We start from the raw sequence: 27,406 nt of genomic DNA on the forward strand, positions 1-27,406 counted from the left end.
TCTTTAATTTCCTTTCAATATGCTGATTATTATTGTTGTCTCATTGTCTCCTTGGTCAAAGGTCATACCTCCTGTACTGATCTTTCCACAAGGCCTTGCTCTCTCATGATTTCTGTTCTCTGTCAATGTGAGGAGCACTTCACTGTATACAGTTGCTAGCATAAAAGCACACTAAAAACACAAAGTGTCAGCCTCAGCGCAGCAGTAATTCTCCCACTTCTGAATCATAAGTTTGTGGTTTCAATCATCTCTCTGGAGTCTTTATGAGACCATCTAAGCTGTCGCTTCAGTGCAGTACTGAGGGAGCCAGGTCTGCAATGCGTATTTGAGAAGAGTCAGGGAACCATTCTGCTATCTGCTATTCCTCAACCATTACCACTAAAGCATATAATTTGGTCATTTTTCCCATTGCTATTTATAGGATCTTGCTATGCAGTGACTGGCTGTTGCATTGCCTCCACATTACAACAATAGTTACAATTAAGAAGTATTTGATTGACTTTAAAGAGCATTTGAACATCTTGAGATTGTGAAAGGTGCTCTATAATTGCATGCACATTCCTCTTCTACTGTTCCACAAGCTGCAATGGCCAACAAGAGTAATATATTCAGCTGCAAGTCACTCCACTTCTCTAAAAGAGTCAAATCAAAACTTTGAACTGTGGATGTAAACTGATTACACACAGAGATGGGATCCATTATGTGGCAAAGTATTTAATGCTCCAACAGCCTTCTGGGACAGACATTTATCCTACTCTCTCTCCTCACTCTCATCATGATAGTGTTACATTAATGACACCTTATTGCTGACTCGTAACCAGGAGAACTGTTTTTTTCATTCATCGTGACAAAACCCCAAGAAAGTGAGGGGATGAAGTATCTGCATACCAATGGTGATTGGAAGATCTGGCCTCATTTGGATTGGGAGATCAGATTAAGATGTTGCTGGACGCTGACTGTATCTGTAGCTACTGTGGGCGTATCTATTTGGAGGAGAAAGAAGCAAGAATAAAGAGAGAGAAGAAATGTCGATTGTAAATAACATAGCAGCAGTGGCGCTGACCCTCAATGGCATCTCACTGGAACAGATGTTTAATTCACACCCAACAGGATGAGTGAGGCATTGTGATTTTTACAAACTGGAGGATTCCAAAATATCTGCATCGCTGATTACACCCACGTGGCCCACTGAGCAACTAATAATCCAACCAGCTTCTTTCAAATGGGAGCTTCCACTCTCCCATTTCAACCAATGGCATAATGTGACTTCTTCCTCTTACAATGAGATCCTCCATCATCCTGGGTCAGAATCATGAAAATCCCTACTGAACACCACTGTGAAAGAACCAAGACAACAGCAGTTCAAGAAGGCCCAACACCATTTCCTAAGGACAACGACAGATGGGCACCTGATTAATACTTCTTTTCATCATACTTCCTTTTTTCACAGTAGCACCATTTAAATATCAACTTTAGTGAGTGTGTGAGATACACCGTCAACTCTCGGCCTTCCTGTGACATAGAAATAAGCAGGTTGTTTAACAAATACTTTAGATATAAAACTTTAATATCAACATATCAAAGATAGATACAATACAATTGAAAATTCAGGGCTTCAGTTCCTTGCAAAATGAAACAATATAACAATATTTCACAACAAGAAGAGGATGTTGGTTCATTGGAGGCCACAGAGAATTGCAGCAGAATCACTTAATAATTTATGGGCCTCTTTGCAGACAAGCTGAAAGGGCTGCCTTGAATTGGGGAAATCAATCAAATGTTTCTTGTTGCTGGGGCCTGCCAGCCACACTGTCCTGTAACAAGCCCACAGACTTTTTCCTCCCCTAGTCCGCAGTCCCCCACCACCCCCCTCTGACCGCCCCCCTCCCCGAACAATCAAGGCAACAGCAGCAACAGAAAAACTGTGGGAGCCTGTCTAAAAGCCTCAAGTTAGCCAGTCTCAAGGATCATAGAACCAATCATAGAACCCTATAGTGCAGAAGGAGGCCCTTCGGCCCATCGAGTCTGCACCAACCATAGTCCCACCCAGGCCCTACCCCCATATCCCTACATATTTTACCCACTAACCCCTCTAACTTACGCATCTCAGGACACTAAGGGGCAATTTTTTTAGCATGGCCAATCAACCTAACCCACACATCTTTGGACTGTGGGAGGAAACCGGAGCACCTGGAGGAAACCCACGTAGACACGAGGAGAATGTGCAAACTCCACACCGACGGTGACCTGAACCGGGAATCGAACCCAGGATGACGGAATCAGAATGGTCACAGTTCAGGAAGCTATTCAACCCATTGTGTCTGTGTCCACTCTTAGCCTCAGCAACTCAGCCAGTCCCATTCCCGCCTCCTTTACCCATAGCCTTCCAATTCTGTTGTCTTTATCCCATTCCTTTTGGAAGCATGAATTGAACCTGCCTCTGCTGCACTCTCAGACAGTGCATCCCAGCTCCAGGCCATTCACTTTCTTCATGTCGCCATCGGGTCTTTTGTCAGTCACACTATATTTGTGCCCTCTGGGTCTTGGCCCAGCCACCAATGGGAACACTTTCTCTCCATCTGCTTTGCCTAGATCCTTCATGATTTTGAATACTTCTATAAAACCTCCTTTCAACCTTGTCTTCTCTAACAAAACCAACCCCAGCTTCTCCAATCTACCTGCAAAACTAAAGTCCCTCATCCCTGGCGCTTCTCTCAATCTTTTCTGAACTGTCTCTAAAGCCTTCACATTATTCCCAAACTGGGATATGCATCAATCAGTGTTGGTAGAGATGGAGAAGGATGGCTACAAAGTTTGATTCTACATTAATCCAGCAGAATCTTTTCTGATCATAAAATCCATGCAGGGATTCCTCCCTGATTCCCAACGTGACAATATGCCTCACAGAGCCAGGGACCTGGGTTCAATTCTTGGCTTGGGTCACTGTCTGTGTGGAGTTTGCACATTTTCCCTGTGTCTGCATGGGTTTCCTCCGGATTCTCTGGTTTCCTCTCACAGTCCGAACGACGTGCTGGTTAGGTGCATTGGCCATGCTAAACTCTCCCTCAGTGTACCCAAAGAGGCATGGGTTTTCACAGTAACTTCATTGCAATGTTAATGTAAGCCTACTTGTGACACTGATGAATAAGCTTTAAACTTTATATTTCATTAATGGACAGGCATGAATTTGTAGGAAAGTTACCAGCAGTCTAAAACAGGCTGGAACTATTTGAATACTCACTTTGTTGACCTCCTTACTCAGGCATAGATTATCATTCCGGCTGAATCTTAGCAACCTCTGATGGCAGGAATGGAGCTGAGGGGTAGCTGTGCTGGGATGGCCTCCCCATCGCTGTCCCACTGCCAGCGGAGTTTCTCCATCAGCAGGCAGGAGTTGAAACAGGGTCCAGTCAGCAGAGGCAGACAACATGGTAATGGCCACAATTAGCAGCCATTTAAGCAGGACCATCATCATCTTGTGAGCAGCAGGGCAGCTCCCCTCTGCATGTGGAGGTCACCAGCTTCATGGAGTCAGCCCCCCTGTGGCAGTCGGGTGGCGGCTGTTGGGATGTGGGGAGTGGGGAGAGGGGCATTGGAAGAGGAGACTCCATGGCTCAAAAAGTGATCCATGGACGGGTAAGGGAGCACCACGTCCACTCTGGATCTCAATGGACTCCCAGAGGTCTCCCCAGAGGAATTTTCCCTCCAGCTCATCCAGTTTTACTTTTAATTTGTTATCCGGAGGTGCCCCCGAGGTCTCTGATCTGCCTCAGCTACGCCTACCTCTCCAGCTGGTACTGTGGTGGCTTCGGAGCTGAACTTTGAACTTGATGTCAGGTTCCAAGGCAGCCAGTAAAATCAGTGAGCCGGGTCCCTCTGCCAAAAGGTGCAGACTTGGGGATCACATCTGATCCCAATGTTGGGATCTCAAAGCCTGCAGTAAAACAGATCCCTGCATTTCCATGAGAGCAGTAAAGTCAACTAGAGTCCAGTTGTTTGTGACTCACAAGCTACAGAAATAATGGATTGAATTTTACTAGCCCTCTGGGGTGGGCTGAAAGGCAGGGGGTCCCTGTAAAATAATGATGGTTGGTGGGGGGATGGTTTCTCCACCATCTTCCCACTGCCTTACCACCTTGCTGGCAGTGGGGAAGGTGTCAGGCAGATTGTCCCCTGTCCAGAGGTCAACTGAACCACTTAAGTGGCCAATCAATTGCCTCTTTCCACTGCTGCTGTAATTCTGTCAATTAATTGGCTGCCGCTGACAAGATGCTGAATTGGGGTCACCCCATTGCTTTTGGACTTGTTAGCATGCCAACGACGAAGCCAGCCCAATGCCCACCCAGTACTGTTGCTGTCCTTATGACTCAATGGCTATCGGAGCTTTATTTTAAATTAACCCAGTATAATTGCTGCGGGAAATGTGATTCCACATGAATATTTTCTAATCAGCAAGCTCTCAAATGTCAATAACTTATTAGCAAAGTAATTTCTTCAAGAAACACAGTACAAATTCCGTGGGTAATCGCGGAATTAGATGCAGATCACGTGCAGTTTGCTATTGTAACAGTATATGGCTTTTAGTTGTGTGTCAGAGTATCAGTTTCTCAATGCCACGGGAAATGGCTAGGATGTACTGTATGGAAAAAAGATTACTGACAGTGTTCCAACCTGCAGTATGTCACCATGCCATTTATAACTGTGATCTGCTCTTGTCACCCCATTTATATCCACGTAGTTTACCATCCATATGAGATCACCATTAACATAATAGCGATGCTATTAAAAAAACAACAGAATCTAAACCCCTCACTCAAAGTTCTTCTCTCCTTCTACCTCTTGATTCCAATTCTTGTGGAACCAACTGAGGGCAAGTTTGCCAATTTGTCATGGCAACTTGAGCATATAAACTTGGGTGGCATTTCACACAGTGTTATGTGATGTCAGCAATGTCAAATAACTTGTTAAGCTGAGGTCCCAAATGTCTACCCAGGCAGAGATTAAATATTCTCCAACACCTTTCAAAGAGCAAAGGACTCTCCCATTACTTTGGCTAACCTTCTTACGTGAAGCAGCACCAAAACTAAACACATTAACTGGTCAGTTGTGCCACCCCTCTTTGTCAAGCCGTGTTTGTCGCTGCTAATGAAAGGAATCAATTGTGTGTGAAGCACAAGGAGACACTACCTTCAAGAAAATTTCTGGGCAATTCTTTGTTGAATTCATGACAAACAAGGGAACATTTTCCATGGGGGCTCACACCAAATGTATGGTGGCGCAATGGTTAGCATTGCTGCCTCACAGAGCCAGGGATCCAGGTTTGATTCCCAGCTCGGGTCGCTGTCTATGCAGAGTCTGCACGTTCTCTCCGTATCTGCGTGAGTTTCCTCCAGGCGCTCCGGTTTCCTCCTACAGTCTGAAAGATGCGCAGGTTAGGTGAATTGGCCATGCTAAATTCCCCCTCACTGTACCCAAACACAATGTGGTGACTAGGGGATTTTCACAGTAACTTCATTGCTGTGTTAATGTAAACCTATTTGTGACTAACAACTAAACTTTACTTTAAAATTGCTGTTATTGTTTCTCGAAGCAAGGCAAATGAGTCAATGTCCTGTCAAAATAAGACTAGCATGAATTTAATGAAAGGCATCTCCAAGCCTTTAGATTGTGTGTGACCCATGTTCCTATTAATTTGTGGCTATATCTATATATCCTTATCAAGTAGCATTAGCAACAGATCGTGATGTTCTGGGCACAATCTTACCAGCACGCCATGCTGGGCAAATGGTGTGGCAAGAGGCAAAAAATCAGCTTCGTGCCTGGTTTCTCACCTCTCATGATCTTTGAGAAAACTCCACCCCTGGTTTCGGACTTATCCATCAATAAGGCAACAACCCTTTTATTTCCTCCAGATGAATTTATTAATGAACATAAAATAGAATCCCTGCAGTGCAGGAGGAGGCCATTCGGCCCATTGAGTCTGCACTGACCACAATCCCACAGAGTCATAGAAGTTTACAGCATGGAAACAGGCCCTGCAGCCAACTTGTCCATGCTGCCCTTTTTTTAACCCCTAAGCTAATCCCAATTGCCTGTGTTTGGCCCATATCCCTCTATACCCATCATACCCATGTAATTGTCTAAATGCTTTTTAAGAGATAAAATTGTACCCGCCTCTGCTTCTACCTCTGGCAGCTTGTTCCAGACACTCACCACCCTCTGTGTGAAAAAATTGCCCCTCTGGACCCTTTTGTAACTCTCCCTCTCATTTTAAACCTATGCCCGCTAGTTTTAGACTCCCCCACCTTTGGGGAAAGATATTGACTATCTAGCTGATCTATGCCCCTCATTATTTTATTGACCTCTATAAGATCACATTCTGGTCACTACACTATCAGAAAGATGTGGAGGCTTTGGAGAGGGTACAGAAAAGATGTACCAGGATGTTGCCTGGTATGGTGGGCATTAGCTATGAGGAGAGGTTGGAGAAACTTGGTTTCGATGGAGGTTGAGGGGCGACCTGATTGAACTCTACAAGACTACGAGGGGCATAGACAGAGTGGATAGTCAGAAGCTGGGTGGAAGAGTCAATTACTAGGGGGCATAGATTTGAGGTGTGTGGGGCAAGGTTTAAATGCAATGTATGAGGCAAGTTTTTTTACACAGTGGTGGGTGCCTGGAACTAGCTGTCGGGGAAGTAGTGGAAGCAGATACGATAGTGAGTTTTAAGGGGCATCTGGACAAATACATGAATAGAATGGGAATAGAGGGATATGGTCCCTGGAAGGAAAGGGAGTTTTAGTTAAATCGGACACCATGTTTGGTGCAGGCTTGGAGGACCAAAGGGCCTGTTCCTGTGCTGTAATTTTCTTTGTTCTTGGGAAGGTGGAGGGAATGCCCCGATACTTGTAAGGGAGGCCCTCCATGTCCTTCGGATGAGTGGAGGGGTTCATTTTATGTGCAGGTCAGGCATCTTTTCAAAATGGCATCCTGATCTCTGTGAAGTTGGCCTTGCCGGCGTGGTCTACCCAGCCCCCTCCTCCTGAGAGGTGGGGCACAGTGGTACGATGGTTGGCACTATTGTCTCACAGCACCAGGGACCCGGGTTCGATTCCCTGCTTAGATCACTGATTGTGTGGAGTCTGCACGTTCTCCCCGTGTAATGGTGCAAACCACAAATTCTCTGTGCAAAGAATCCGAGAGAATCTGGAGTCTGAAATCTGGAATCTGGAGAGAAAGCTCAGCTGGAGAGCTGCACACCAGTTTTCAGATTAAATCTTTGACACATTGTGAGACAATTCTACCCTAACTCGTTGAGTATCTGTGAAAGTAATTTGACCTAATGCATGAGTGTTCTGAAGCATAAATTCCACATTTAAATTCTGCAGTAGAGTATAAGCCTACATCATTGCTACAAGTGATCTATAAAAAGCTGACACAAACTCACCTGATCTATTAGAACAACAGGTACTTTGCCTTTCCATTTCTTTGTATCAGCAGAAGTTATAGATCATAAAGTGACCGAGCAGAGAAAGACCATTCCACCCATGCTGGCTCTTTGAAATCACTATCCAAATCTATCTCCTTGCCCATTCCTATTGCTCTGCAACTATTCTTTCCTCAGTTCTTTACCAGAAACCAAGTCTATGACATATATTCACCAAACCACAGTAAAGTACCATGGTTATTTTAGTAAGGGTAGGATAAGGGAACAGCTCCAGAAACAGGCCTCGAGTCTACCTCAGCCAGAGTAGGGATTGAACCCCATGCTGTTAACATTAATCTGATTCACACACCAGCTGTCTAACCAACAGAGCTAAATGTTCATGTACTCACCCTTGAAAGATATTCTCAATTTGGTTCCACCAGTCTTTCAGGCAGCGTATTCCACATCTTGAAGGGCGACACTGTGGCACAGCAGTTAACACTGCTGCCTCACAGCACCAGGAACCAGGGTTCAATTCCAGGTTTGGGTCACTGCCTGTGCGGAGTCTGCATATTCTCCCCATATCTGCGTGGGTTTCATCTGGGTGCTCTGGTTTTCTCCCACAGTCCAAAAGATGTGCTGGTTAGGTGCATTGGCCATGCTAAATTCTCTTTCAATGTACCTGAACAGGTGGAGTGTGGCAATTAGGAGGCTTTCACAGTAAGCGCTGTAATGTTCTATGTTCTATGTTCTATGTTCATTGCAGTGTTAATGTAAGCCTACTTGTGACACTAATAAATAAACTTAAACATATCAACTTGCTGCATAATAAGATGTCTCCTCATCATGGCTCTGATTCTTTAACCAATCACACCAAATCTGGGTCCTCAGATCACCAACCCTTCTGCCACTGGAAACAATGTAACTTCATTTACTCTGTCAAAACGCTTCACTATTTTGAAGGCCCCATTTAAAGCTTCCCTTAACTTCTCGTGCTGTAAGGAGAATAAGCCCAGTCCATCCCCACAGAACTGCAGTCCCTCATACCTTGTAAATTTGAATCTTCTGCACTCTATCTAAGGTCTAAAACACGGTACCCAGAATTGTACACACAGCCAGGTGAGGGCCAACAAGTCATTTTTAAAGGTTTTGCGTGAAGTCTTTGTTTTTTTGTCCTCTATGCCTCTGTTTATGAACAGTAAGAAATCTCACAACACCAGGTAACAGTTATATCCACATTGGACTTTAATCTGTGTTGTGAGACTTCTTACTGTGCCCACCCCTGACCAACGCCAGCATCTCCATACCTGTTTATGAATCTAAGGATACCATATTTTGTAACCTTCTCCACTGTTCCACTGCCATCAGAGACTGGGCACGTACACCTGCGTTTACAGACCCTTTAAACTTGGCCTATAATTCATATTTTCCTTCCCCATTCTTCCCAATAAAATGCATCACTTGTCATCACAAATCAGAGGCTGCATTTCTAAACAAAAACATGTTATTAGGAATAACTTCTGATGCTTTAAGGCATTGAGTGCAGCTCTCACAACGACTCATGCTATATCAGTGGACTTCTAAAACATTGCTCTTGCTAGTATAGGTCTGAAGCAAGTTGCTGAGCTGCTAATTCACTTAATGTCCCTCAAGACACAGATCCAGGTAATGGTAACAATGCAATTATTGAGGTTGTTCACAAGACAAGGTCAGATTCAAGTTACAGACAATGGCACTGAACTTCAATGGGTGGATTTTGCTGGCCAGCAGATTGGTGGAATGCATTGGTCAGCCACTTGGTAGTGTCTATGGGAGGCCATGTCCAATTCAACCCAGTGACATATATATCACAAGTTCTACAACCCAACCGGGCATACCACGGCAATCGATTGGCTCCCCTGGGAGGCTCACCTGACGGGGGAAGAAAGATAGGAAAAGGGATGGGGGTGAGGCCTTGCATTCATAGAGGAGACAGTGCGGACTGCGGTGATTCACATGATCCCTGCCACCTCCCATTCCAGTCCCCACAGAATTATTTACCCTTTCTGTAGTATGACCAGGCTCGACAGCTTAATGAACCCCTTGCCCGATTCAGATAAGTGCCTGACCATCCAATGGAGTGCTCTGGGGAAAAAGCAGTGGATTGAAAATAGGACAGTAAGTTTACTGCCTTCATTTTAGTTCCTCTGCTGTTTCATTTCCATTGAGAATCGAAAGTTAAAATCTCCCTGGAAATATTCAACAAAATTCCTTTGTTTTACATGAGTTACTGTCCTCCTCTGAGTGAGATCTCATCATTCCTAAACAAGGAATCAAAAATAAATATTTAAAGTGATCTATTAAAACCTGAAATGACAAAATATTTTTGGTGAATAGATCTCTGAACCTTCCTTCTTGTTATATCTTACATCTTATTACAACTACTTGTGATCGTGGTTTGTCATTTTCACAAAGACTTTCACATCCACTGGTCTCCTTTATCTATTCTGCAAGTTAGATCCTCAAAAAACTCCAGTGGGTTTATCAAGCACAATTTCCCTTTTATAAACCCGCATTGACTTTGTCTAACCCCATTGATATTATCTAAGTCTCCTGTTATCACACCCTTTATAACAGACTCTAGCATTTTTCCTGCTACTGATGTTAGGCTAACCTGTCTGTAATTTCGTTTTCCCCCTCCCTTCTCTTTTAAACAGTACGGTTACATTTGCCGTTCTCCAATCTGCCAAAACAGTTCCAGGATCTACAGAATTGTAGAAGATGACAACCAATGTTCCTCTATTTTCATGGCTGCCCCCGTGAGTAACCTTGAATGGAGATCCAGCACTATCTTTCTAGTAATACTAATTTTCTTCAATTCCTCCTTTTCAATAGATCCTTGGTTTCTTAGCATTTCAGGGAAGCCTCCGTGATGACAGAACTAAAGCAGTTGTTTAATTGCTCTGCCGCTTACTTGTTCTCAATAATAAATTCTCCCGTTTCAGACTGGAAAAGACCTAGATTTGTCTTCACAATTTTTTTATCTACCTTTTAGAAGCTTTTACAATCCACTTTCATGTTACTTGCAAGTTTACTCTCATTCCCTATTTTTCCCTTCTTATTGAATCTTTTCGTCCTCCTTTGCTGACTGTTGAACTGCTCCTAGTTCTCAGGCTTGCTACATTTTCCAACAACTTGATATTACTCCTCTTTGAATCTAATATTATCCTTAATTTAGTTTGTAAGCCATGGTTGGGCCACTTTTCTTGTTGTGTTTCTCTGCCAGAAAGGGGTGTATAACCTAGGATAAATGATACGGGGTGATTACACAAACAAGGCTTGTATTCTCTGGAATTTAGGGTAATTGGTCAATGTTTTCAAGCTACCAAAAAAAATTGATAGAGAAACCTTAACTGACTGAGAATCTAGCAGTGTCCAAAAATTAGAGACAGGAGTGATACAGGCAACACTTGTACACAGAAATGAGGGTAGAAGTTTGGAACTCTCTTCTGCTAATTACAATCAATGCTAGATCGATTATTAATTAATTTTAAATTTGAGCTTGATAGATTCTTGCTAACCATTGTTACTAAGGGATCTAGGGTAAAGGTGGGGAGATGGAGTTAGGTCAGAGATCAGCTGTGGTGGCACAGTGGTTAGCAGTGCTGCCTCACAACGCCAGGGACCCAGGTTCAATTCAGGCCTCAGGTCACTCTCTGTGCAGAGTTTGCACATTCTCCCTGTGCCTATATGGGTTTCCTCTGGATACAATAGTTTCCTCCCACAGTCCAAAGATATGCGGGTTAGGTGGTTGGCCATGCTAAATGGCCCTTTGGTGTACAAAGATGTGCAGGTTAGATGGGTTGGCCATGGTAAATGTGCAGAGGATGGGCCTGGATAAGATTCCCTGTCAGACTTGATAGACTGAATGGCCTCCTTCTGCATTGTAGGGATTCTATGATCTAATTGAATAGTAAGTTGGCTAAATAGCTTATTCTTTGTTTCTAGAATGCAGCAACTGCTACGTCTGTACTTAAAGCAGTCTCATTTGACAGGCTATATTCTGGAGAGTGTGAAATGTACCTCAGTGCTGCCCCAGTCTAAAGTGCCCTTTTGAGTGTTATGCTGCTCTCTGTATTGTTGAATTAACCAGTGGGCCAAATGGCCTCTGTGGTTTTGCAGAGGCTGCCAGCTACATGGAGAGAACCTTCCAGGGACTTTCTGTGGGAAGTCATCGCATCCAACTCTTCAGGCCCCACAGAGAGGGTGCCCGGCAGCAAAGACTGCCTCTACAAACCCGACGCCTCTACTGCAGGCGTTTCCCCCTCTGCTTGCCGGGCCTGCCTGCCCTAACAGAGAAAATCGCTTTTCACCTTCCCTGCAAGGAGGTGCCCACTCAGTCTCCATTCAGCACAGCAGCAGCCACCTCTCTCCATTGGGTTACCAAGGCTGCAAAACTGCCAGCCCTCTGAGGCCTACCTCCTGGAGAGTTAGGCCTCCATCCTCAATCAGACAACAGGTCTGCTGGTGGCCGGTTAAGAGGCAGCCTCTGGGATTGACGCATGACTCCCATTGACCATCAGCATGAGCTCAGGATCTGCACATAGTCACCAATAATGACAAAATCCCATCTTTGTCAAATCTCATTCTGTTTTATCCAGCTGTAAACTAAATAGATTTGCAGAACAATGCATGGAGTCATATGCTGGAATTTTACTGCCTCACCCGCCCGCCAGAGGCTCCTAAGAACCCGCCCGATGCCAACAGTGAATGCGAGAATTGGGGCGGGTGTGCTGGTAAAATTCCGGCCATACAGTACTGAATAGATGGCAGTGGTCAGCATGTTACTGGACCTTCCAACTCTCAACCATACTCAATGTGACCAGTTTACTTGGAGGTTGCTACCCTCTGCACCAACCTCACGCGGGGAATAGTGGCATCACAATAGTTTTTTAAAAATATACTCTTTCACAGGATATCGGCATTGCTGGCCAGGTCTACCTTTCTTGCCCATCCCTAATATGAAAGCAATGCCCTAACTGCTTATAGCATTTTCTCAATTCAGTTCCATACTCAACAGTAATTTGTTTGAGTGCTTCCAAACCTTTGCTTCAGCATCTAGTTATTCTGAGGCCATAAACTGCCTGATAGCTTCCACTCTTTGTAACAGCAGAACCATATAACTGTGTCCAACGTGTACAGCATTAGGAGAAGGACTCAAAGCAACTTTTTCAAAACTTCATGCACACTGGGGGCAACTGGGATCATATAGGTCAAAATCCTACTCGGCTGCGACCATTCCTCAGATAAGAAAGGTGTACAAGAGTGACTAATTTAGTAGTGAGATGGCCCACATGTGATTTCCACATTTGTATGGACCTGGGGCGGCATGGTGGCACAGTGGTTAGCACTGCTGCCTCACAGTGCCAGGGACCAGGATTCAATTCCGAGCTTGGATCACTGTCCGTGTGGAATTTGCACGCTCTCCCCGTGTCTGCGTGGGTTTCCTCCGGAGACTCTGGTTTCCTCCCACAGTCCAAAAGACACGCTGGTTAGGTACATTGGCCGTGCTAAATTCTCCCTCAGGGTACCTGAACAGGTGCCGGAGTGTGGCGACTGGAGATTTTTTCAGTAACTACATTGCAGTGTTAATGTAAGCCCTTGTGACTAATAAATAATATTTACTTTACATTGCTAAAGTTGTCCTGAGGTTTTTGTTAAGCAGCCCAAGTGATGGTGGGTAAGGAGCACTGCACTTATTTATGTCCCTCTAGTGGATAGAATTTTTATGACCACTGGGGAAGGTGTTTTCAAGGCAATATTATAATTATGAAGGTTATTCAGGTTGTTTTAAGATTCAGTTTAGTTTATATGAACATACACGTTTCCATAGGAAATGGCCCCGTGAATTGCTGTTGTTCCTTTGGAGGGAGCTATATTCAGCCAGATCTTTACACTGGCTGATAGTAAATTCTGCCCTATTTGTTGTGAATTGTGTCAATTGTATTATGTGTTAAGTTGAGCATTAAAAACCCTGCAGCATAGAGACCGAAGTGCTCCCAAAAAGGTGAGCAGGGATTAATCACTATAGTTGAAAAGTTAGGATTCAGCACCAATTACGGGAGCGGGACTTCATTATCCCTGAGCCAGTGAGTTACGTTCCCCAAACAGCTCAATCCAATGGTCAGAGCTGGCATTCCGGTCTCTGCCTGCAGGCTCTATCGGGAGTGAGGGCCAAACTCAGTCTTCCGAGTTGGTGGTGGGAACGTGGCAGCAGATTGCTTTTTCAGGGAAGGGAGATTAAAGTGCCCCCTTTCCAAATATTTGAACTTCAAATGAACAAATGTCTGTGGCAGGGGAGAGAGACCCTCTTCACCAGGAGGCTGGCAGTTGCAGCTGAAGAAAGGAGGCAGAGAGGACTTCCAAACCGGCCTGGAATGCTTGCACCCCAGCCTAACTCTGGGAGGTGACTTCCAGACAGTTACCCCACCTCCCTGCAGGAACCTCAAGACCTTCCAGAAAATTCCTTGATAGGCTTTTAAGCTACTTGCCACCTGCAGGCACCACCAACCCCCTCTCTTTCCCTTCCCAGCCCAACATCCTCTCTTTCAGAACTTGTCCCCGACAGGACCAGCTCCCAGATCTTAAGAAAATCCCCGCAACAGTGACTTTTTTTTCCAATTCTTAATTCATGCTCAAAGCAAAGGGTTTTCATAAATAGACTCATCTATTTTCCATGAGCTGAAACTTGCTACCCCTGTATATAATGCGGTTAGAACAATGTGACGCAGATTAACTGGTTTATTTATCGTTCACCACAGTCTTCAATCCAATGAGCAGTGAATGTCACACCGTACCCTATCATATAGAGGGTGACATTGAGCCCCTGCTTGTCATCTGTGCGAATGCCGGCAGGGCCTCAAGATCTGGAAGTCACGGTTCTTGCTGATCTTGGATCTTCGCCGCTCATCACTGGCGATATCATCAGGTTCACCCCCATAACCAGCGTGAAGCTGCTTTACGTGAATTCAACTGTATTTAAATGTTATTAACCCGCCCCCTCACCAGATATTGACCCTCCTTCCTCCCCCGAGTTCGACACCACACCAACGTGATGTCATGCTGGTGTGAGTTACAATAGGTTCACACAGGCATGAATCTTTCATGAGAGTCTCCTGGAGGCGTTGCATCTGAGACAGTACCAACCTGTGCCAACCTGACAGTGCCGGGTATCCTGGGGCGTAAGGGTAAGTGTAGCCCCCGGGGATATGCCCAACAGTCACCTGGCAATGCCCATGTTCCAAGGGACAGGCACCAGTGACAGCTTCATGGAGGGGGGAGTGGGATTTGTGTAGGTAAGATGGCAGTCAGGAGCGGGCAGAGGCGCTGGGGATGCCAGATGGCCTTTGAAGCAGGCAGGAGGAGAGGGGGGGTGTACCGGTTCAGATTACTGGGAGGATGTAGAAAGGGCCAACGATTGGTGGGGGACGGGGAGGGGAATGGCATAGAAAAGCACCGACTCCGATTAGGGGTGGAGAGGGGAACCCCTGAGATTTCTGTGGTGGGTGTGGGGGTGGGGTGAGAGGGAGGTTTATTCAGGTTATGATGGTGCCCAGATCTCTGTGCAACTGGGTTTTGACAGCAGATTGAAACACACCATTTGACTTTTTTTGTCAGTGTCATTAGATCTGGAGAGAAAACTGATGTGTTTCTCTGGGGAGAAACCTGCTGTTCTCTTGCCAGAAAGAACACTGCCATTTTTTTGGATAGATTTAGCCCGTGATCAAAGTTACTCACAAATGGGATAATTACACTAGAGCAGAAAGAAATGCACTGGGTCTAACAGATGATAAAACACTTGATCTACACTGTACTTACGTTATGTCAAAAGATCCCCATACAGCCCCTTGATCCCATCTCCAGCAGAAACAGGTGGTCACAGCAGGAGCTGAGGCACACAGTGAAAAATCCGCATTCATTCAGCTTCTTGCCATTGTCACTATTCACAGTGACAGCAACACTGGAGATTTTAGTAACATTTCTGGTTGAGACTTTGTTTGAAGGAATGAATGTTGTGATTTCCAAAAGGAATGATCATTTTGCTTTCACAGAAAGCACCCTCAGACATGGCCAGACATCCCACCACTTATTCATACATTCAATCTGTACCACCTCCAATCTATGACTTAAACCAGAAACAGATGTCTGAGGCAGTAGAAGGGGGATTCTGGGAGAAAACTAATGTTAGAAATTAAGATGAGCTAATGGACAACCTCAGCCCAGAGGCACAAGACATTAATAGTTCCATTCTGGGTAAATATTGAAATTAGATTCCATTCCGTCATTTTAAGTTTAACGTTTAAGAATATTTATTAGTGTCACAAGTAGGCTTACACTAACACCGAAGTCACTGTGAAAATACTCCAAGTCGCCACACTTCGGCACCTGTTTGGGTACACTTTGGGAGAATTTAGCATGTCCGATACACCCAACCAGCACGTTTTTTGGACTGTGGGAGGAAACTGGAGCACCCATGGGAAACCCACACAGGAATGAGGAGAAAGTGTAATCTCCACACAGCGACCCAAGCCAGGAATCAAATCCAGGTCCCTGGCACTGTGAGGCAGCAGTGCTAAGCACTGTGCCACTGTGCATCATCTTCATATGGGCTGCTATTGTTGAGTTATTCCCCAAAGGCATGAGAGAACAAAGACATTTCTCATTTTCATATTGTGGTATCTCATTTCCGTATTATTTGCAATAATGATCCAGTGAGAACTTTCTAAGAATTATCCAATGGGTGTTGTACCACCATTATTATACAATCCAAAACGAGGGATTAGAAATATAAAATAGCCGCTAAAAAATCCAATAAGAAATTGGGCAACTGCCTATGTGGAGTTTGCACTTTCTCCCCATGTCTGTGTGGGTTTTCTCTGGGTGTTCCAGTTCCCTCCCATAGTCCAAAGATATGCAGGTTAGGTGGATTAGTCATGCCAAATTGCCCCTTAGTATCCAAAGATATGTAGGGTAGGGGGATCAGGGGGTAAATATCTCAGGTTATGGGGATAGGTCACAGGTAAGAAGCTCTGTAGGATAGTCAGTACAGACTTGATGGGCCAAATGGCCTCCTTCTGCACTGTAAGGATTGGATGATTCTATGATAAACTTCCTTGGTTAAAATGTGGAACTTGCTACAATATAGACCAGTTGAGATGAACAGTATTGATACGTGTAAAGGTAAATGTGTGAGCGAGAATATGTTGATATGAAGATATGTTCATAGGGTGAGGTATTTTCGGTAGGAGAATGCTGATGTGGAGCATAAATACAGGCATAGACCTAATTGGCCGAATAGCTTTTTACTGTGTTGTAAAATCCATATTAATCAAGATTTTCACATCATTACTGAGGCACTTAGGGGTAGCACAGTGGTTAGCATTGCTGCCTCACAGTGCCAGGGACCCAGGTTCACTTCCTGGCTTGGGTCACTGTCTGTGTGGAGTTTGCACATTCTCTCCATCTCTACGTGAGTTTCTTCTGGGTGCTTTGGTTTCCTCCCACACTCCAAAGATGTGCGGATTAGGTTGATTAGTCATGTTAAATTCTCCCTCAATGTACCTGAACAGGTGCTGGAGTGTGGCGACAAGGGGATTTTCACAGTAACTTCATTACAGTGTAAATGCAAGCCTACTTGTGACTAATAAATAAACTTTAATAAATGAAACAAATGTGTGTGAATCAGATGTCGGAGGGCAGAGGTAGGAAGAAGAATGTGGGAGTGTTCTCTATCCTTGGTTAGCAGAGGTTACAGCGTAGTTGAAGGATTTAACTAGCTGCATTTTTCTTAAAAAGGACTTGATCCAACATAATAATTAATTTAAAATGTAAACCCATATAACGCTTTTATAACCAAAAGGTTGTTCATGATCAATTTGATTGGAACACAACTTGCTTTCAATCGAGTTTGAGAGTGTGGATTAGGGCACGCTATTTTAGTTCAGCCTTCCGTCACTAAATTGAAATCTATCAATAGGTGGCATACCATTCATATTAAAGGTCAGTAAATGACATGGGCTATCTCGTCAGCCCAAAGGCTGAAACATTGAAATCATCAATCGTTCCAAAACAAAATGCAGAGAAAAGGTTGTGGTCAAAGCATTTCTTTAGATTTTATTTGCAATAACGATCCAGAGAGAACTTTCTAAGAATAAATACCAACATAACAATGACAAGCAACTGAAGTGAAAAAAATTGGGATGTGCTGTCACAAAGGAGCCAGTGAATAGATGGATTGAGTCACATTTGCTCTAAGAATTCAGTAGGCAGCCTAAAAAAAATTAAACAAGTTCCTCATTTCAAAATAAGAGTGATTCTAGTCATTGTACAAGATGAATTTCTACACCTCCCTCTAAATTTTAAAAATCTATATGTATTTTCTTATGTTAACTGGAGTCAATATTTTAAAATTATTAGATAGAATTGAGACATTTTGGGCACCGAGGCCAACAGAGAATTCTGTTCTGCGAACCTCGTCCGCCCTGATCCCAGCGTTAAAATTCTGGCCGTTGTTCGTAAATCCCATGATTGTACAGTGGCAGCAATTCAGTTGCACTGTGGACTGTTGTCATTGAGTCTGCATTTCCACATCCATCAAATCTCTCACATGTAACTTTTTGAACATCTTGAAATTTCAGGTGAGTGATCATTGAAAACCCCTCTTAACGCCACACTTCATATTGCAATTCAGACAAGATAAGAGTTGAGTGTAACCTGACCTTGGATCACTGCAGGAAGAGAAAGCTCCTTTGCAATGATGCACATGTGACAGTATAAGTACATGTTCAGGGAAAATGACATTATAACTGGATACATTTGACAAACTTAAAAACTAACAGCAGTGGAATATATGCATTGTTTATGTTAGATTTGTTCACCCAACTGTGAACATCATTTTCTTTAGAGAAGAGTTTCAGGGAGATGGCTGGCTACCAGATATTCAAATTGCAGACCATAAATCCAGATTTGGCAGGACAGAAATGTACAGCCTTGATCCAGTCAGCAAACAGCGAAGTTAAGACAGAATTCTGCCAGTAACACCACAACTAAATCATGAGTGCCATAATGTCAACAATGCCCTTATAGCAAGTTGTCATATAGTCATAGAAGTTTACATCATGGAAACAGGTCCTTGGACCCAACTTGTCCATGCTGCCCATTTTTTTTAACCATTAAGCTAGTTCCAATTACCCACGTTTGGTCCATTTCCCTCTATACCCATCTTACCCATGGAACTGTCTAAATGCTTTTTAAAAGACAAAATTGTACCCACCTCTACAACTACATCTGGCAGCATATTCCAGACACTCACCATGCTCGACATGAAAAAATTGCTCCTCTGGACACTTTTGTATCTCTCCCTTCTCACCTTAAACCTATGCCCTCTAGTTTTAGATTCCCCTACTTTTGGGAAAAGATGTTGACTATCTAGCTGATCTATGCCTCAGCTGTTAAACCTCTGTCACCATGGGGCACGCAGCAATGGGAAAATGCATGGACATAGCAAGCATTGTCACAAAAAATGTGTTTCTATTTAGAAATCCTGAAAAAATTTTGTACATATATAAATATGTTCAGTCTCACAATACACTGGAATACTTGAAGAAAATTACAACATAGAATTCCACTATCAGGTCACCATTTAGGGAGCTGCTAACTTCCATTGCGGAGTCTGACTGAAACTGATATGTTTTCCAGCGAGAGAGAGGAAAGGTCAGGAAAACATTCTTAGGATGTTCTCCAGCACCCAGCCAGTAACAAAAGGATATTGACAGAATCCTGGCTACACAACAAAGGGGAACTAGGGGACCAGGAGAAAATCAGGTACAAAGTTAGGCGTTAATGACAAAAGAATGATATTACCATAATGGCAGTGACAACATACTGAAACCTATAATAAGGAGTTACAGCATGCACCCAGATAAAGAAAACTAATTGAATAATTGTGAGTGGCACAGTGGTCAGCACAGCTGCCTCATAGCACCAGGGTCCCAGGTTCAATTTTAGCATCAGACCACTGTCTGTGTGGAGTTTGCACATTCTCTCTGTGTCTGCATGGGTTTCCTCCGGGTGCTCCTGTGGGTTTCTCCCACAGTCCAAAGATGTGCGGGTTAGGTTGATTGGCCATGCTAAATTGACACTAGAGTCAAGGAGATTAGCAGGGTAAATGTGTGGGTTTGTGGGAATAGGGCCTGGGTGGGATTGTGGTCGGTACAGATTCAGTGGGCCAAATGGCCGCCTCCTGCACCGTAGGGATTCTGTGATACTTCACTGTATCACAAACCCCTATTGGGGTGACCCAATCTGTGACCAGTTTAGAAGAGGGACTCTTACTTTGGTGAGGAAGTAAGTGATATAGTGCTACAGTGACAGATCAATCATTCACCAAACGTCATCCCCTCGCTGCCTGTACTATATACAACCACTAAGTTCTAAAGTTTAGCTTCTCAGTTAATACCAGTACCAAAAGGACTCCCACAGTGCATGTAACAAAATAACTTAAATCCGACAGGAATACTCAATTAAGGTAAGATAACCAACTGACTTGTACTTGGTGAGAGAAAAAGTAAAAAGTAAAATGTTTATAAAGGTGAAACTTGATTTATCTTTTAAAGAGTTAAGGAAAATAAATAACAGTGCTTTGTTATAATGATGTAAAAAAAATTCTCAGAAAAATCACCATTATTGATTCCTATGCCTAGACATATATAATAAAACCATATTCCAAATAAAATATATAATTAGCTGCCTTTCCAATTACTTTTTAAAAATTATATTGAGTTCAAGAGAACTAAATTGCAAAAATGTTTTTTTAACAGTGTCTTGATATTTTCCATGTGCAAAATATTTGTGATTTGTTCTTATTCAACCTTATCTACTAAATATAACATTCAAACATAAGTATAATAATGTCTGAAGTAAAAAGTTTTTTTATAGACTTAGCATGAAGGCTGTTTGGCGTTTGCTGTCACCGTAAGAATTTATTTGAATAAATGGCAGCAATGCACTGCGACTTGCACTGGATTGACCTGTGTAGTTGAAATCTGGGAACAAGTCCCAAAATGGTTACATTAATTGAAAAGGGAGAATATATTTTAATAATTCATGACATATTAAACATTCATTATGTCAGAGGTGACATGTTCATTCACTGCAGTGCCTTTATTTAACCATAAAGCTTTCATGGCCTCTTGGATGTTTGGTATTGCAGATCAAATGATGGTAAGATATGCGTTAGTCATTAAAGTAAAGTTTATTCGTTAGTCACAAGTAAGGCTTACATTAACACTGCAATAAAGTTGTCGTGAAAATCCCCTAGTCGCCACACTCTGGCACCTGTTCAGATACACTGAGGAGAATTTAGCAAGGCCAATGCACGTAATCCATATGTCTTTGGACTGTGGGAGAAAACCGGAGCGTCTGGAGGAAACCCACACAGACAATGTGCAAACTCCACACAGACAGTGACCCAAGCCAGGAATCAAACCCAAGTCTCCGGCGCCGAAAGGCAGCAGTGCTACCACAGTGCCACCCCATTACTGGATGATTCCAGAGATTTATTTATTTATTTAGTATCAAGCAACAAATCAAATCTACAGATATTCAGAAATAGACAAAAAAGAATGGAATGTCTTATTCAGGGAATTATTGGAATTAATAAGCAATGGGATCATTCGTTCTGCTCTGGTGTGCTGCCAGTTTATTGTTCTTCTTTAGAACAGTTGATGTAATGGAACTTCCATTAAAATTCTTCCAAACTTCTTTTCTCAGCCAATTATTGGCTCCAGAGGAATATGACCTCAGGTGTCTCACTCGCCCCAGAACAGAAAGTTTACATCATAGAACAAATAAGAACTGGAATAGAAGCCTCGATTTCAATCCAGCTCCGTCAGCAGTCAAGGTGGTAGGGTGTAAATTGGCCTCTGGTCTAAAGACAATGCAGTCCTGCCCCCATCAAATTAATACCTTAATATGTGGGATCAAGTTTCAGCGTTCCCCATAACTATGAAGGGAAAGAACTTACAGGATTGTGGGGGCGGTTGGTGGCATTAGTCAAGTTGTGAGGAGAGCTGGCTTGGATATGATGGGCCAATTGGCCTCCTTCTGTGCCATAACCAACGTTTGGTTCTATGATATTGTTACACTGGGAACTGACAAAGTCAGTCAGACTCCAACAATTTTATTTGGAGATATGTATCCAAGCCATCAGCAGAAGATATTAAATTCTCCTCCTGGCCCAGCAAGGAAACCTTCACCTTTCCTACCAGTCCCTTCCTGGCCTCTCAGTTGCAGTCCAGTAATAAAAGATGAGGCAAGTCCAGCTTTTTCACAAACTCACTTTATTCTTTTTTACAACTCCACATACACATGCACCCAACACCCAGTGCCACCTGTAACCCCTTTATATATCCCGGTGAATACTACTGAACAATTAACACACAAATTAGGTCTAAAGTGGAAAGTTGCAGATAACCCATTCCTAACATCCCTGACCACTGCTCACGCATGGCTTATCGTGCCCAGGAATGTTTCTTTAGTGCCTGGCCATTTAATAAAATCATATGATTTCTCACTCACACACACAAAACCATCATGTCATTCCTATCAATTTCAGGCAGCAGTCAAAACAGGAAATAAATGAGTTAAAATCTCCTAGTGCTCACTTTCCGAGGTCGAAGACAGATCACACATAGAAATAAACATAGGAAATACTATCAGGAGTCGGCCATTTGGCCCTTCGAGCTTGCTCAACCATTCATTATGATCATGGCTGCTCATTAAATTCAATACCCTCGTCCCACCTTCCCCCCATATCACTTGATCCCATTAGCCCCAAGAAGTATATCTAATTCCTTCTTGAAATCAAACAACACAGAAGGATCAACTTCCATTGAGTTAAAACTTCTGAATATTAACCTAGGTAGGAAATTAAATTGCCAACTTTGTACTTTCATATAAATGTTGCCACCATCCCGGTCTGATCCCGGAGCAGAGAGGATGGGAACATTCCTGGAGTTTGATCCCAGACTGACCCTGGATCAGCGATAGCAATGCTGAAACGACCGACTCTAATAACATGGTCTCTCCCACCTCCAGAATACTGTTGAAACCCTCCTGGGAAGATGCCTGGGGTCAGTTTAAATCTTTGTGTCCACAGAACTCTAAAATGATATGAGCAACCTTATCATGGACATTTACTAGAAGTTTCTCATGTTAAAGTTCAATGTAGTTTCGGTTGAGCTTTTTTGCCAAGGTACCAGTATTGGCCCTTGCCACACTAGAAAACCATCAATGTCACCTTGTGGTTGCCCTGGGATCTTGGTACTCAAAGTTTGCCTGTTTGTCTGTTACTCCAGTGCTGTGGAATCTACCCCACAATGTAATTTAATCTCATTGTGGGCAAAACCCTTTCTGATACTTTGCAATCAAGAAATAGTAAATTGTTGCAATTTTCTATACTGTGCTGTTGTGATTGGTCAGAAAATATTCAGTTGTTTTAGGTAAAATTAATTCTGACCTTCACTGTACACAAAACAGTTCTTCCCTAAAAGTAAGAGCGAAGTTGCTAATAGAAATAAATATGGGTCTTGTTTTCCCTGTCACACTGGGGATGGGCTTGGAAGCAGAAGGGCCAAGAAAATAAGGAGGGATTCACAGGCAACAGAGACTACTCCTGGGGCCTCAACAATCCAACTGAGGTGTTCCCCTTGCAATCAGAGTGACCTGTTGCCCTTTCCTCCAGATGTATCCATTTACTTTTATATTTCTGAGTGTACTTCCTTGTCGAGATGACTTCCAAGTCACCTACCTGCTTCAGCAGTGCCCACCTTCGCTGGAGGGAAGGGGGGTGGAACGGGGGGGGAAGGGGGAGGAGGGCTGCCAAGTCTCCAGATCTGTCAGTCCTATGGTATAGAATCATAGAAACCCTACAGTGCAAATGGAGACCATTCGGCCCATTGAGTCTGCACTGACAACAATCCCACCCAGGCTCTATCCCCAAAACATCACACATTTAGCCTGCTAATCCCTCTAACATACACATCCCGGGACACTAAGAGACAGCAATTTAGCATGGCCAGTCAACGTAATCTGCACAATTTTTGGACTGTGGGAGGAAATCGGAACAGCCAGAGAAAACCCACGCAGATCTGGGGAGAATGTGCAAACTCCACGTAGACAGTAATCCAAGCCAGGCATTGAACCCAGGTCCCTGGAGTTGGTGAGGCAACAATGCTAAGCACTGTGTCACCGTGCTGCCCTTAATATGGAACCCACCTGACATTTTTAAAGGGACATTGTTAAGTTTTTTTATTAGTGTCATTAGTAGGCTTACATTAACACTGCAATGAAGTTACTGTGAAAATCCCCTAGTTGCCACACTTTGGCTCCTGTTCGGGCGCACTGAGGGAGAATTTAGCATGGCCAATGCAACTAACCAGCACGTCTTCGGACTGTGAAGGTAACTAATTAAGATCTCACCTCTGGGAGTATTGCTGAGCTGGTCTCACTCTCAGCAAGTGCGCGTTCAATGCTCCCATTTGGGTCCCCGAATTCAAGGGTCCAGAAATCTCTGGGAAATTTTTGCCCAACATGTCAGAACACTTATTATCTTAAATCTTTAGTCTGTTGAAGCAGGTTGTCAGCAGAGTTTCCTTTAGCTCAGATTAAATGCTCGGAGAAGGAAAAAAAGAGATTTCCAAGGAAGCTTTGAATTTTCTTCCTTGTTGCACTGACTTCCTGCATTGCAGTGGATCTTATCTATTAGGAAGATAATATTTTCCAACATTCCACAGACGGTGCCATAAAAAAAGGCATTCTAATAAACAATAAATCATTTTATTCAAGTTCTCTACCACTGAAAGGCCCCCAAGACTACTTACTACATCAGTTAAAAGGCACAATCACTGGAGTCTGTTGTAATATGAAAGCAAATTCTTTGAGGAAAAAGATAAGACCAAGTTGATCCCTGGACTTATAATGAGCATAACATGCAGCCATTATCATTCCACCATTTCTGTCAATGGAGCGAGGTGGGTGTGGGTGGCACAGTGGTTAGCATTGCTGCCTCAGAAAGCCAGGGGCCTGGGTTCAATTCCCAGCTAGGGTCACTGACTGTGTGGAGTTTGCATGTTCTATCCATGTCTGTGTGGGTTTCCTCTGGGTGCTCTGGTTTCCTCCCACAGTCCAAAAGACATGCTAGTTAGATGCATTGGCCTTGCTACATTCTCCCTCAGTGTACACAAATAGGTGCCAGACTGTGGCAACTCAGGGATTTTCACGGTAACTTCATTGCAATGTTAATGTAAGCCTACTCGTGACGCAAATAAATGAACCTTAAACTGAGGATCTGATACAGCTAAATTTCAATGTCTGTACATTTTTTTGTATTATACTGCCATAGCTGTATAAATCTTGGTCAATATACAGAATGCAGACAGATTAATTTTCAGCGAAGAGACAAGAGTATTCGTTACTCTCCATTCAATAAAACAGAATAATTTAGTCGCTTCTGTTGCAAGTCCATAAACTGACATTTTCACGTAACTTAAACAGAAGCAAAAAGACCCAGTTATAGAGGTTTACAGCATGGAAACAGGCCCTTTGGCCCAATTTGTCCATGCCGTCCCTTTTTTAATCCCTGAGCTAGTCCCAGTTGCCCATGTTTGGCCCATTACCCACCTCTACTACTACCTCTGGCAGCTCATTCCAGACACTCACCGTCCTCTGTGTGAAAAAATTGCCCCTCTGGACCCTTTTGTATCTCTCCCTTCTCACATTAAACCTAGTTTTAGACTCCTCTATCTTTGGGAAGAGACACTGACTATCTAGCTGATCTATGTCCCTCATTATTTAATGGACCACTATAAGATCACCTCTAAGCCTCAGAAGTTCCAGAGGAAAAAGGTCCCAGTCTATCCAGCGTCTCCTTATAACTGAAACCATCAAGTCCCAGTGGCATCCCAGTAAATCTAAAAGTTGTAAAAATAACAGAAGACGGAGGCTTCTTGGAAGAAAAAGAGTTAAAGTTCATTTAAAATAACATCAAAAATAACGCCAAAACCCCAGTCAATAGAGAAGAATTTCATCCCATTGCTACTAAAATTGTACCTTCTGCATGAAAAAGATACCAGTGCATTTAAAATTAGAACCACTTGTTCTTACCATACCAATGAACATCAGAACAATACTCAAAATAGCAGCACCACAGCAGCACCATTCTATTATTGATCTATACAATTGCTGAGGTGATGAATGAAGGTCATTAAATAAAAACCATTATTATTTCATTTTCATAAAAATATTCTGGTATTAATTCTTTTCTGACAGAGTATTAAATTCCAGCGATACGTAAATCACGAGGGACCAGGGCAAAAACACAGACGATTCTAAAATGAAAAAAAAATACCTGGCAAACACTGAAACAGGGACATCCTGTTTAATGGCAGTTTAATGACTGGTACAAAATGCTTCTAAAGACTGTGTACATAATACAGAGGGCACAGGGCTGGTGACGTATTTGTTATCACAGTCTACTGTTCACAAGAATCAGGAGCTTAATAATGATACTGGCAATTCCACAACATTTTAACAACATTTAACATTTTAACAGCAGCTTTTTTCCACTACTTTTCTCAACGTAATAATTCATTAGCTGATATCACATCAGTCACAATCTTAAAATCTGTCTTTAAATTTCTGTTAATGAACTGCCTAAACAGCCCTGCTCTGGGGAGCAATGCTCATGAACTGCTTTTAAAAATGCACACACATTTAAGAAACAACCTGATAGTTGATTGGAAAGATAATGGCCTCGATCCTAACCGAAGTTGGGTAGGGTGTGGGGAATCCAATAACAGGGTAATAAACAGGGAGATTGCTGATCTTTTTGGGAGGGCCACATTTAAATAAAAGTGTACAGATTCCAGCCCGACAGCTGCTTGTACTCCCTCAGTGCATGGCGGGAGAGAGTGGGAATTTGTGACGGGAGGTCGCAGACTTGGAAGCAATCCGAGAGTTACAGGGAAGAGGAAGCTCTGGCCATGGTGGGGAGGGTGAGAAGTAGGCAGAAGGAACTAGGGCTGGGGAAGAAGTGTGTGGAAAGGGGGGCAGGGGCAGAAGAGTTTGGGGAAGATTGGCGAGATGATGAAGTGAAAAGGATCAGGCCACAGTGCAGAAGGAGGCCATTCGGCCCATTTGGTCTGCACCAACAACAATCCACCTAGGCGCTATCCCCACAGCCCCATGCATTTACCCTGCCAGTCCCCTGACACTGTAGGGCAACTTAGCATGGCCAATCCACCTAACCTGCACATCTTTGGGCTATGGGAGGAAACCGGAGCACCTGGAGGAAACTCACACAGCCACAAGGAAAATGTGCAAACTTCACACAAACAGTGACCCAAGCTGGGAATTGAACTCAGATCCCTGGCACTGTGAGGCAGCTGTGCTAACCACTGCACCACCATGCCACCATGTTACCTCATGATCAGGGTGTGTGGTAGCCTGATGGAATTAAGGGAGGTCCAAAGTCTCCTTGTGAGGCCCCAGAGGCAGGGGTACAAGAAAACCTGAAGCATAACTTTAACACTTACCTGTCGGCCTCATCTGGCCCAGGGTCCAGCTCCAGGCAGGTTTAATCAGATGGAGGAACTGACTTGGGCTCCAAGCTGGATTTGATGTAATGGTATCAACAAACGTGATCTGAATATCTGAAAGAGGCCCCTTGCTTCCCCACTTGTTTTGAAAAAAGCAGGGTAAAATGACGATACAGCAAGAGGAAATGGAATTAGTAGATGTGCATTTACAGTAGGTGTAAATGACTCCAATTAATTTAAGTGGCGCTGCCTGAAATCAATCAGGTGGGCCTAGTTAGATTTGGAGCCAATATATTCCTGTAATGCAAAAGCAGAGTTTTATTTGGATTGAAATGAAAACTCCTTG

General features: G+C 43.4%; 1 protein-coding gene across 4 annotated transcripts in view; it reads left to right on the forward strand.

The window, feature by feature from the left end:
* The window catches only part of LOC145351825 (myotilin-like), a 117,134-nt gene that overhangs the window by 43,639 nt on the left and 46,089 nt on the right, over positions 1–27,406 (forward strand). Inside the window, exon 1 of one of the 4 annotated variants that reach the window (XM_080201503.1) lies at positions 19,884–19,991. The exons of 2 other annotated variants lie outside the window; for them this stretch is intronic. The gene's annotated coding sequence lies outside the window, so the exon portion shown is untranslated. Of the gene's footprint in view, positions 1–19,883; positions 19,992–27,406 lie in introns of those variants that run through there. One more of the 4 variants, XM_080201502.1, reaches the window with a different exon arrangement.

The sequence above is a fragment of the Carcharhinus amblyrhynchos genome, chromosome 13 (genome assembly GCF_965287045.1).
Source record: "Carcharhinus amblyrhynchos chromosome 13, sCarAmb.v2.hapA, whole genome shotgun sequence".
Lineage (NCBI taxonomy): Eukaryota > Metazoa > Chordata > Chondrichthyes > Carcharhiniformes > Carcharhinidae > Carcharhinus > Carcharhinus amblyrhynchos.